The following is a 13,821-nucleotide window of genomic DNA, read 5'->3' as shown; positions in this document are numbered from 1 at the left end:
TCAGAAGAGGAATACTCATCAGAGCTCATGAAGGGCATAAGGAGGGTCAATGGAATCTCTATGGTCTCTAGATAGGCCCCAGAGTCCTTTGGTTCCTCAGAGGGAAGCTCCTTATTGACCACTGGACGTCCCAGGAGGTCTTCCTCCTTGGGATTCATGTCCTCTCCTCTCCTCACAGGTTCGGCCATGTCGCTTATGTCAATGGCCTTGCACTCTCCTTTTGGATTCTCTTCTATATTGCTTGGGAGAGTACTAGGAGGGATTTCAGTGATCCTTTTACTCAGCTGGCCCACTTGTGCTTCCAGATTTCTAATGGAAGACCTTGTTTCATTCATGAAACTTACAGTGGCCTTAGATAGATCAGAGACTAGATTTGCTAAATTAGAAGCATTTTGTTTAGAGTTCTCTGTCTGTTACTGAGTTGATGATGGAAAAGGCTTGCTATTGCTAAACCTGTTTCTTCCACCATTATTAAAGCCTTGTTGAGGCTTTTGATCCTTCCATGAGAAATTTGGATGATTTCTCCATGTTGAGTTATAGGTGTTTCCATAAGGTTCACCTAAGTAATTTACCTCTGCTATTGCAGGGTTCTCAGGATCATAAGCTTCTTCTTCAGAAGAAGCCTCTTGAGTACTGTTGGATGCAGCTTGCATTCCATGCAGACTCTGAGAGATCATATTGACTTGCTGAGTCAATATTTTATTCTGAGCCAATATGACATTCAGAGTATCAACCTCAAGAACTCCCTTCTTCATAGGCGTCCCATTGCTCACAGGATTCCTTTCAGAAGTGTACATGAACTGGTTATTAGCAACCATGTCAATGAGTTCTTGAGCTTCTGCAGGCGTTTTCTTTAGGTGAATGGATCCACCTGCAGAAGTGTCCAGTGACATCTTTGATAGCTCAGATAACCCATCATAGAATATATCCAGGATGGTCCATTTTGAAAGCATGTCAGAAGGACACTTTTTGGTCAACTGTTTGTATCTTTCCCAAGCTTCATAGAGAGATTCACCTTCTTTCTGTCTGAAGGTTTGAACATCAGCTCTAAGCTTGCTCAGCTTTTGAGGAGGAAAGTACTTGGCTAAGAAAGCCGTGACCAGCTTATCCCAAGAGTTCAGGCTGTCTTTGGGTTGAGAATCCAACCATAATCTAGCTCTGTCTCTTACAGCAAAAGGGAAAAGCATGAGCCTGTAGACTTCAGGATCTACTCCATTAGTCTTAACAGTATCACATATCTGCGAGAATTCAGTTAAAAACTGAAAAGGATCTTCAGCTGGAAGTCCATGAAACTTGCAGTTCTGCTGCATTAGAGAAACTAATTGAGGTTTCAGCTCAAAGTTGTTTGCTCCAATGGCAGGAATGGAGATGCTTCTTCCATGTAAATTGGAATTAGGTGCAGTAAAGTCACCAAGCATCTTCCTTACATTATTATTATTTTCGGCTGCCATCTCCTCTGCCTGTTCGAAAATTTCTGAAAGGTTATCTCTAGATTGTTGTATTTTAGCTTCTCTTAATTTTCTCTTCAGAGTCCTTTCAGGTTCTGGATCTGCTTCCACAAGAATGTTCTTATCCTTGCTCCTGCTCATATGACAAAAAAGAAGGCACAGAAAAATAATAATAATAATAGAGATCCTTTATACCACAGTATAGGGATCCCTTTGTGAGTGGAAGAAAAGAGGGGGAGACAAAGAATGTGATGTAAAGGAAGAAACACAACTGTACGGATGGAAGAGATGTGAGATGAGATGTTAGGATATGAATGAATAAATAGAATGAGATGGGGGAGGGATAATTTTCGAAAATTATTTTGAAAAAGAGTTAGTGATTTTTGAAAAATGGTTTTTGAAAAAATGTTAGTAATTTTCGAAAATTAAGTTTTAAAAATTAAAAATAAAAATAATTAGTTAATAAAAAAGAAATTTTTGAAAAAGAGGGAAGATATTTTCGAAAATTAGAGAGAGAGAGTTAGTTAGGTAGTTTTGAAAAAGTTAAGAAACAAACAAAAAGTTAGTTAGTTAGTTGAAACAAATTTTGAAAAGATAGGAAGTTAGGAGGTTAGGAAAGATATTTTGAAAAGATATTTTTGAAAAAGATAAGATGAGAAGATATTTTTGAAAAGATATGATAGAAATTAGTTTTTGAAAAAGATTTGATTTTTAAAATCACAATTAATGACTTGATTCATAAGAAATCACAAGATATGATTCTAGAACTTAAAGTTTGAATCTTTCTTAACAAGCAAGTAGCAAACTTCAAATTTTTGAATCAAAACATTAATTGATTATGTTATTTTCGAAAATTTGGTATAAAAATAAGAAAAAGATTTTTGAAAAATATTTTTGGAATTTTCGAAAATAACTAAGAATTTTGAAAAAGATTTGATTTTTGAAAAAGATTTTGAAAAAGATAAGATTTTCAAATTGAAAATTTGATTTGACTCATGAGAAACAATTTGATTTTAAAAATTTTTGAAAAAGTCAATCCAAATTTTCGAATTTGATGAGAGAAAAAGGGAAAGATATTTTTTTTTATTTTTGAAATTTTTATGAAAAACATGAAAAATATGCAATGCATGAAATTTTTAGATCAAAACAATGAATGCATGCAAGAATGCTATGAATGTCAAGATGAACACCAAGAACACTTTGAATGTCATGGTGAACATCAAGAACATATTTTTGAAAAATTTTTTATGCAAAGAAAACATGCAAGACACCAAACTTAGAATTCTTTAATGCTTACGCACTAAGAATTCAAGAATGCATATGATAAACATGAAAAGACACAAAACAAAAAATCATCAAGATCAAACAAGAAGACTTACCAAGAACAACTTGAAGATCATGAAGAACACCATGAATGCATAAAATTTTCGAAAAAATGTAAGATGCATATGCAATTGACACCAAACTTATAACATGACTCAAGACTCAAACAAGAAACACAAAAATATTTTTGATTTTTTTGATTTCTAATTTTTTTGGATTTTTATTTTCGAAAAATATTTAGAAAGAAAGAAAAATAAGGATTCCAAAATTTTTAATATGAATTCCAGGAATCTTGCCATGTTAGTCTAAAGCTTCAGTCCAGGAATTAGACATGGCTCACTAGCTAGCCAAGCTTTCAATGAAAGCTCCAGTCCAAAACACTAGACATGGCCAATGACCAGCCAAGCTTCAGCAGATATGGATACTTTTCATGTATAGAGCAACTAAGTGTGTGAGAATCTCTTCATTTGTGATGGTAAGTTGAAACCCCAGTCCAAAAATTAGACATGGCTTACAGCCAGCCAGGATTCAACAAATCATCATGAAACACTAGAATTCATTCTTAAAAATTCTGAAGAAAAATATATTTTGGAAAACATTTTTATATTATTTTCGAAAACAGATGAGAAAATTTTAGAAATATTTTTGAAAAATTTTTTTGAAAATAAAATAAAAATAAAATTACCTAATCTGAGCAACAAGATGAACGGTCAGTTGTCCAAACACAAACAATCCCCGGCAACGGCGCCAAAAACTTGGTGCATGAAATTGTGATGTCCAGGCTCGAACAATCCCTGGTAATGGCTCCAAAGCTTGGTGCTTTGATCTTAATTCATAATTGTCACAACTTCGATACAACTAACCAGCAAGTGCACTGGGTCGTCCAAGTAATACCTTACGTGAGTAAGGGTCGAATCCCACGGAGATTGTTGGTATGAAGCAAGCTATGGTCACCTTGTAAATCTTAGTCAGGCAGATATAAAGTGATAATGGTGTTTTCGAATATGATATAATAAAATAGAGATAGAGATACTTATGTAAATCATTGGTAGGAATTTCAGATAAGCGAATGGAGATGCTTTTCGTTCCTCTGAACCTCTGCTTTCCTGCTATCTTCATCCAATCTGTCTTACTCCTTTCCATGGCTGGCTTTATGCAAGGGCATCACCGTTGTGAGTGGCTACATCCCCTCCTCTCAGTGAATAATATGCTCACGCACCCTGTCACGGCACGGCTATTCATCTGTCGGTTCCCGATCATGCTGGAATAGGATTCACCCTCCTTTTGCGTCTGTCACTAACGCCCAGCACTCGCGAGTTTGAAGCTCGTCACAGTCATTCAATCATTGAATCCTACTCAGAATACCACAGACAAGGTTTAGACCTTCCGGATTCTCTTGAATGCCGCCATCATTCTAGCTTACGCCACGAAGATTCTGGTTAGGAGATCTAAGAGATACTCATTCTAGCTTATTTCATGTAGAACAGAAGTGTTTGTCAGGCACGCGTTCATAAGGGAGAAGGATGATGAGCGTCACACATAATCATCACCTTCATCACGTTCTTGGGTGCGAATGGATATCTTAGAAGAGAAATAAGAAGAATTGAATAAAAAACAGTAGTACTTTGCATTAATCTTTGAGGGACAGCAGAGCTCCACACCTTAATCTATGGAGTGTAGAAACTCTACTGTATGAAAATACATAAGTGAAGGTCCAGGCATGGCCGAGATGGCCAGCCCCCTAAACGAGATCAATAGTCTCCTAAGATGAACAATGGATTAAAACTGAGACCAAAGATGCCTAATACAATAGTAAGAGGTCCTATTTATAATAAACTAGCTACTAGGGTTTACATGAGTAAGTATTTGATGTATAAATCCCTTCCGGGGCCCACTTGGTGTGTATTTGGGCTGAGCTTAAGTGTTCCACGTGCAGAGGCCATTTGTGGAGTTGAACGCCAGTTTCTATGCCAGTTTGGGCGTTCAACTCTGGTTTTGGATCCTTTTCTGGCGCTGGACGCCAGATTTGGGCAGAAGGCTGGCGTTGAACGCCAGTTTACATCGTCTATTCTTGGCCAAAGTATGGACTATTATATATTGCTGGAAAGCCCTAGATGTCTACTTTCCAACGCAATTGGAAGCGCGCCATTTCGAGTTCTGTAGCTCCAGAAAATCCACTTTGCGTGCAGGGAGGTCAGAATCCAACAGCATCAGCAGTCCTTTTTCAACCTCTGAATCTGATTTTTGCTCAAGTCCCTCAATTTCAGCCAGAAAATACCTGAAATCATAGAAAAACACACAAACTCATAGTAAAGTCCAGAAATGTGAATTTAACATAAAAACTAATGAAAACATCCCTAAAAGTAACTAGATCCTACTAAAAACATACTAAAAACAATGCCAAAAAGCGTATAAATTATCCGCTCATCAGTCGAAAAAGTTGGATGATGCTCTTTGGGCATACAGAACAGCATTCAAAACTCCACTTGGAATGTCCCCATATCAACTAGTGTATGGGAAATCTTGTCATTTACCACTGGAGCTAGAACACAAAGCTCTCTGGGCTCTCAAGATACTAAATTTTGACAGCATTGCTGCTAGTGCAAAGAGGATCTTGCAGCTGCAAGAAATGGAGGAATTTAGATCGCAAGCCTATGAAAATGCCAAGATCTATAAAGAAAAGGCGAAAAGAAGACATGACCTGTACCTTGCACCCAGGAGTTTCGAAAAGGGGCAGCAAGTACTCCTCTACAACTCCAAATTGAGACTGTTCCTAGGAAAACTCAAATCAAGGTGGTCAGGACCTTTTCTGGTCACAAAGGTCTCACCATATGGGCACATAGAAATCATGGATGAAAGATCGGAGAGGAGTTTCACTGTGAACAGACAAAGGCTCAAACACTATATGGGCAACATGGGAGAAAACCCCAAAGTGAAGTATCATCTCAAGTAATGAAGGAATCGTCGAGCTCGCGACGCTAAAAGAGCACTTTATTGGGAGGCAACCCAACCTGAGGTAGTTTCTTTTTCATTATCATTTCAATAAAAATCACAAGTTATTTCCCCTGTATTGCGAGGAGCTAAGTTTGGTGTTCCACACCAAGACAAAACCTAAGAGTGAAAGTGTAGTTTTAAGTTTGGTGTTCCACCAAAGATATTAGTTATAATCACACTACACTCCAATGACAAATTGCTAGCTCCAACCACTCAGGGGGACCACTTGGCAGTAGTTTAGTCTGAAGTTAATGGTTGTTTTGTTAATAACAACATATGAAGATCTCTGCAAGTATGCAATTTGTTGTACTAGGCAAAGAACTAAGTTTGGTGTTCACACACCAAATTAAGTTCAGAAAATTCGCAAGCATACATGCAAGCTAACTATGTCTCAACTGCTTTGGAAACAAGCAACTTCCAATGACTTTGCAGGAACCTTCTGAGGAAATGGTGCACCATCATCCAAGGAAGTGAAGGAGCAAAAACTATGGATGAGGACAACAAGGGGACAGCAAGAAACCTTCACCCGAAGGTTGTATTATTACTTAATTCCATATACTTAAAATGCTAAAAATTGGAAGTCAGAAGAAACTTGATTTATAGTTGCTCATTAGTTTAGATGATTAGAGTTTAATGGTTGCTTTATTGCTTTTGTCATATGTGTACTGTCCACGATACCTGCTTCAATTCCATCCTGCTTATTGTGTTGCTTGTCTCCTTTTGAATCAAATAAAAAGAGAATGTGTGTTATCAAAGACCAGAGTAGAGTTCATATTGTAGAGTAAGTTCCTTAGTGTGTGATGTGGTCATAAGTTAGCTAAGTTGATTCACCAACAAGGGTGGGAAGACAACTATCTATCCTGAATCATATGCTTGAAACACACCCCATGAGACTAGCTAAATAACAAGATCCTAATAAGAAAAAGGGGAAAAGAACAATAAGAGTTGAAAAAGAAAGAAAAGTTAATAAAGAATAAGGCTAGGCACCAAGGGTTTGAACTTGAGAGATGTGTCTGTGGTGCTCCTGTACCAAGGATCTGCTTGGATGAATAAGTTCGTATGAGTGCTTCATCACTTGGTAACATGGGTTAACTAACCCGGGATTATCAGCTGAAAGTCCACTATCAAGAGCAACCTTGCTACAAAACATTTAGTAACCTAAAGAGGTGCTGGACACCAAGGTCTCAAGAAAGAAAATAAACAAACCATGTGCCTGTGGTGTGTATGTATGGGGGAAAGAGACTTGAGGGAGTAAGTCCTTAGGGGTGTCTTAACACCTAGCACCTTGAACCAACTGGTTCGGGAGTGCTGGCTGAAAGCTTATCTTAAAGAGTCGCCCCCTCACAGAGCACTTAGCCTAAGAACACAAATAAGCCCTGAAAACAATAAAAGGATCAATGAATAAGAGTCTCATAGGGTGCAATTAAGTGAGTATTCCAGGACATGATAAAGGTCTAAAAGCCAGTGAAGGAATGAACCTAAGTTGCTATGCATGAAACCACCATAAAACCAAGGACATGACTTCCACAATAATGACTCATTTCTCTTGGCATTTCATTCATCATTCACTTGTTCCAGTACTTGCTTAGGGACAAGCAAGCTTTAAGTTTGGTGTTGTGATGCCAGTGCATTTTGGCCAGTTTCACCGACCTTTTCTTTACTGTTTTAGGGTAGTTTCATGCATTTTCTTAGGAAATAAGCAACTTTTGGGTAGAATTTCACTTACATCTTGATTTAAGCATACATTACGCACTTTACATGATTTCATGAGAATTTTGCATGAATTAGATGACAAATTGGATGATGCATATCTCATGATGTGGATTAGAACTTTGATGCACTTTATTGCTTGATTTCAGGACAAAAGAAGCAAGAAAGAGCCACGTTGGCAGCCACGTTAGTCTAACTAACGTGACCACCAACGTGGAATGGGAGCTAGCTTGCAACGTTAATGAGAAAAGTAATCGCCAATAACGCCCTCGAAGCCATCATAGCCCACGTTAAGAGTCACGTTAACTAAGTTAACGTGAACTCTAACGTGGAAGAAAGAAAATGGAGCCAACGTTAGTGACACTAACCTTTGTCACTAACGTTGGACCAAGCTCATATTGGCCACGTTAGCTTCCACGTTAACTTAGTTAACGTGGACTCTAACGTTGGGAAGCAAAAGAGTGGCCAACATTAGTGACACTCACCATTGTCACTAACGTTGGACTAAGCCACCTTGAGCTACGTTACCTCCCACGTTAACTTAGTTAACGTGGAAGCTAACGTAGAGAAAGCAAACAATCGCCAACGTTAGTGACACTCACCTTTGTCACTAACGTTGGAATGAGCCACAATGAGCCACCATGAGCTACGTTAACTCTCACGTTAACTTAGTTAACGTGGAAGCTAACGTTGAGGATAGGATGATGAGCCAACGTTAGTGACACTCACCTTTGTCACTAATGTTAGAGATGGCTATCATTACCACGTTAGAAGCCACGTTAACTTAGTTAACGTGGACTCTAACGTGGGAAGAAGGGGCACCTTGGAACGTTAGTGACAAAGGTAAGTGTCACTAACGTTCTTGAAGGATTGGCAAGCCTACGTTAAGAGCCACGTTAACTAAGTTAACGTGGACTCTAACGTAAGGGGAAGGGAGGACTCTCAACGTTATTGGAAAAGGTGAGCCCCAATAACGTGTGTGAAGGACCAAGAGGCAACGTTAGTGATCACGTTGGTGCCACTAATGTTGAAGTTAACGTGGATCATCCCTGGGTGAGGAACGTTAGTGAAAAAGGTGATTGCCACTAACATTCTCGAACCCACACTCTCACTTAACGTTAACGCCACTAACGTCCTGAGCTAAACACCCTGCCTACTTCACACTTTCTCTCTGCAAGTAAAGCTAAGCCCACTGAAGAGTATAACTGCTTCAAACTCAAGATCCAAAGGCCCATATCCAAGACTTGAAGAACCAACTAGAAGATCAAAAGAGTAGTATATATAGGGGTAGTTTTGAATTAGAAAGAAGCTTTTTGGGGGATTGGAAATTGGGAACTACTCTCTGTATAATTTACTTTCTCTGCACTTCTAGTTCTAGTTTTCATGATGTATTCTCCATCTTTGTTTTCCATTTCCAGAGCTATGAACAACTAAACCCCTTTCATTGGGTTAGGGAGCTCTGTTGTAATTTGATGGATCAATACTAATTTTCATTACTCTTCTTCTATCTTTTCTCTTGATTTTACTAGAAAGCTTTCAATCTTCATCCAATTGGGTAGTTATCTTGGTAAAGAAGCTATTTATACTTGGATCTCTTCTGAACCTTGGAAGGGGAATGAAGAGATCATGCTAGAAATGCTTTCTCATGTTGGACCAAATTGGGTTTGGTTGGGTATGGTGACTATAATCCTACCAACACTTGATTTGGGAATGCATGTGGTATAATCAGTGACCATACTTCATCTCTTCTCATGAGCAATTGACCAAGGAATTGGCTGTTGATCAAGATTTGAGAGATTGAATTACCAAGGAATTGGAATTTGATCACTTAAGATTGCCAAGGAGATCAATGAATGCATTGATTGAGGAAGAGATGAAAATGAACTTCATCCGGAGAATGCAACATCTCCTAAGCCCAATGAATCCCCATTTCTGATCTTACCCATTCTCTTTAATTTCTGCAATTTACTTTCATGAGCATTTTTCCCATTTCCATTTACAATTCTGCAATTTACTTTCCGTCATTTACTTCCAGCTCTTTACTTCCAGCATTTACATTTTTTGCTATTTACTTTCCCGCCATTTAATTTCCTGCAACTCTCAAACCAAATTCTGCTTCGCTCAACTAAAACCCTCTAATTAAAGTTGCTTGACCAATCAATCCCTGTGGGATTCGACCTCACTCTATTGTGAGTTTTTACTTGACGACAATTCGGTATACTTGCCGAAGGAAAATTGTTGAGAGACAAGTTTCCGTGCTATCAGCCATCAATTAAATTGTTAATCCAAAAGATAGTCACACGTAAAACCAATTCAAAAACGAGAGTATTTGACTCCCGAGTCGTCTCCCAAGGAGTGCTTTAGAACAATGAGTGTGCAATTCCGGTTGTAGTGATCAAGGGGTTGCCAATGAAGAAATGAACATATAAAGCAATAAAAGAACATGCAAAATTGTAACGATTGAACTAATGAAGAAATTAAAGAATCGACTATGTAATATAAACAAGTAAAGTGTAAAAGAGATTAACATTGAAGTGTATGAAAGATTGAAAGCATCAAAAAGAGTCTTGGCTTGGAGTGAGCTAAGGGTCCTTTCCTTGTTGGAACCACAACTATGACAATTATGATGGATTAGTCTCACTTGATACACCCTCACATCGGAAAGTAAGTTATGTAACAACCCAATTTTCAATATGTCTAGATCATACCAGAAACTGAACGCTACCAATTTGTCCTCCTAATTATTATCTATTATTTATCATATGAGCCTGATTCGTTGTTAAAAACATAGTTAACTTGCGGGGTATTTTTTTTTTTGGAAACGTTTGGATAAATAGACGGAATCATTCATAATCAATTCACAACTGATAACAGATAAAACAGTTATAAACAACCACACATAAATACATCACAAGCAGTCAACAACATTCAGTGATCTAGCCTTTATTTAAGTATAGACTTTTATTTAGGACACTGCAAGATATAGCTAGATAATAACAATATACATATATACATACAACATCCTAGGCCCTGGCCTGTTCAAGAAGTCCCTAAGCTGGCACCCAGGCTAGTCTAGACTCTATACTCGCCTAGTCCCTCTAGACTACTAAAGCAAGAGAAAATACGTTCTAAGTCTTCAAAACTCGAGTCAGGTCAAATGTCCTCAAAAGGAAGAAGGTCATCTACTATTCCTCTACACGATCATATGTCATCAAAGAGTGTCTCTCTAGTATTTCATCATGTAGCCACATAATAGGAGTCTCGTACATGTACACGTCGGTGCTGGCACATGATTTTTTTAGTGAAAATGTGCCCAGCAAATTCTGAGATGTTGTGGGGCCCAATCTAAACCAACTTTGGTGCCAAAACACTTAAAAAGGACCAAGAATTGAAGAGCAAAGGGGGATTCCATCACTTTACACATAGTTTTTAGTCTTAGTTAATGCTTTTGGTTAGTTTTAGAGAGAGAAGCTCTCACTTCTCTCTAGAATTAGGATTAGGTTTAGGATAATAAGCTTAGATCTAGAGTTTAATTCATGCTTTCATTTACTTCTACCTCTCAATTCTTTGTTGTTACATCTTGTTCTTCTATTCTTTTGTTGTAATCTCTTCTATGTTATTTCTATACTTTGTTGTTGATCTACTCTTATTTCTTCTATTTCCTTTCAATTCAATTTAAGGTAATTCATGTCAATAATGTTCTTTTTGATTGTTGTTGTTCAATAATTGTTGTTAGATTTCATTATTGTTGACAATTTATTATGCTTTTCTTTTATACCTTCCAAGTGTTTGTCAAAATGCTTGAGAGGATGTTAGAGTAGAATTTTATGTTTTTGGCTTGGGAAGGTAACTTAGTAATTGTTGAGTTACTAATGTCCAAGTGAGTGATAGTTGGTAACCACTGACTCTAGCTCTCATTAATTCAATTAGTTACTAGCTAGGACTCATGGACTTAGATTGATATAGCTCATTTGACATTCTTCTATTTGCTAGAAGATGATTTAATGAGATTGATCCTTGCAATTATCATATTGTGGTTAGTGATAAGGATAGAGATTCTTGACCACCAAACCTTGCCAAGACCTTTTTGTCATTGCCATTTACCTTTCCTGTTTCTTATCCAAAACCCTAAAATATACATGTCCTTAACCAATACAAGAACACTACCCTGCAATTCCTTTGAGAGACGACACGAGGTTTAAATACTTCTGTTTATAATTTAGGAGTTTGTACTTGTGACAAAAAAAATTTTGTATGAGAGGATTATTGTTAGTTTAGAAACTATACTTGCAACGAGATTTCATTAGTGAATTCTAAACCGTCAAAGATCCACTCATCAAGCATAAGTATTCTTAACCCACAAATCCTAAATTGCTTGCTAATTGCCTTAGCAACAAATTAGCGTTAGTGGGAACAAGAACAATTAACAATCCAAGAATTGAAACTAAATATTGTACATTCCAACTCTAGAAACCCAATTGCTCACTTTACCCAAGCCAAGAGCAAAAAGTTTAGCCTAAAACCATGTTTGACATTTTGGCAAACACTTGGTGGGTAAAAAGCTTAAACATGGAGAAAATGAGAAAAGGCTTGAAACTAAAAGCAACAATTAATCTCAATCAACAAAAATAACACAAGAAAGCATGAAACAAACATCAAACATCAAATTCATCAACTAGAAATTAAAATTGCAAAAGAGAAGCAAAATTAAACTTTAACTTGAATTAAAAAAAGAGTAATGACAATGTAACTATAAAGAGTAATAACAAGAGAATACTTACAATGAAAGCTAGCAAAATCCAAGATAAAAAATGGAATTGGCACTTGAATGTAAAACCCTAATATAAACCCTAATAGAGATGATGAAAAACTTAGAGAAAAACTAAACTAAAAGCTTCCTACCACTACTCCTAAAACTATCCTAATGATATGCTATGTTATGTCCTTCATTTCCCTTCCAATATGAGCCAAAAGACTTCAGAAATGGGCTTCCAAAGTCCCCAAATCGCGAGTCACGTGCCATTTTAATGAAGTCATGCGCAGACACCTGTGCGGACGCACAGATACGTGCGTCTGCACACTTTGCAAAAAATCCCTTCCTGTGCGTACACACAAATAGCTGTGTGCATGCACACTAGGCGATGCCTGGTTGGACACGCGACACACTTGAAACGATCCACACGCTCTTATTGGGCAGCTGTGTGTACGCACAAGTAGCCGTGCGTATGCACACGTCTCTGAACTCATCTCCTTTGATTCTTCATGTTTTCTCCACTTTGCATGCTCTTTTTCCATTTTCTCCAACCCATTCCTACCTTATACACCTGAAATCACTCACAAACAACATCAAGGCATCAAATGGAAGGCAAATGGAATAAAATAGATTAAATTAGGCACAAAAGAGCATATTTTCATAATCAAACGCAATTTGGGAGGAAAGTTCAAAAGCATGCTATTCCAGGGAATTAGTGCAAGTTTATGTGATGAAAATCCATTCAATTCTAACCAAAAATCATCATCAAATATGGATTCATCAATTTTTCCACACTTAAACACTAGCATGACCTCAAGCTGAACACACTCAAAGGAGATAGATGAAAGGGAAAATGACTTATGCTATATTCTGCTTAAATGCATGCAATTATCCTAAGGCAAATCGCCAATATGTACTATGATGAGAGTTGGTAGAAACAAACCATGAAATTCCAATCTATCACAAGAAAACTTTAGGGCTAATGCAAAGAGTTCATGCACTAAGATTAATGTCCAAAGAATTGAATTGAAGTTATCCAAACTATCCAACTAAACAACTTGCAAGAAGATACAATATGAGCGTAAGAACATAGAATTGAGTAATCGAACCCCTCACCGGATGTGTATCCACTCAATTCGCTCAGTGTTTAGGGTTTAACCACTCAATTCTCCTTTTATCATACTTTTCAAAGAATTGCAAGTTATCTAACAATCAACTAGTATTTAATGCATGAATAACAAATATCATGAGGTCTTTAGAGGGGTGTAATGGGGCTAGGGTTTAGGAAGGATGAATTATGGTTAAGTGGACTTAAAGAATTAGTTATTTGATTAGCTTGAATGTCCACCTAATCCTACATCACCTATATACACATAACAATACAACCTTTCTACCCATTTTTTTCTATCTCACCTCACTCATGCATTTTCTTTTCAAACATGGCATATGAATCCTTTATTAACTCTTTTATTTCATACTTTGTTATGCACAAGTTTATATATATATATATATATATATATATATATATATATATATATATATATATATATATATATATATATATTTGAACTATGAATGCTTATGTTTTAATTA

At 37.1% G+C, this 13,821-nt stretch overlaps 1 non-coding gene across 1 annotated transcript; it reads left to right on the top strand.

Moving 5' to 3' along the window:
- Positions 1-947: 947 nt before the first annotated feature.
- On the top strand, positions 948-1,055 carry LOC112753441 (small nucleolar RNA R71). The gene has a single exon (XR_003177829.1). It is a non-coding gene; the product is annotated as a small nucleolar RNA R71 (small nucleolar RNA).
- Positions 1,056-13,821: the final 12,766 nt, after the last annotated feature.

This window comes from Arachis hypogaea, chromosome 15 (genome assembly GCF_003086295.3).
Source record: "Arachis hypogaea cultivar Tifrunner chromosome 15, arahy.Tifrunner.gnm2.J5K5, whole genome shotgun sequence".
NCBI lineage: Eukaryota > Viridiplantae > Streptophyta > Magnoliopsida > Fabales > Fabaceae > Arachis > Arachis hypogaea.
This window is presented reverse-complemented; position numbering and strand designations above follow the sequence as displayed.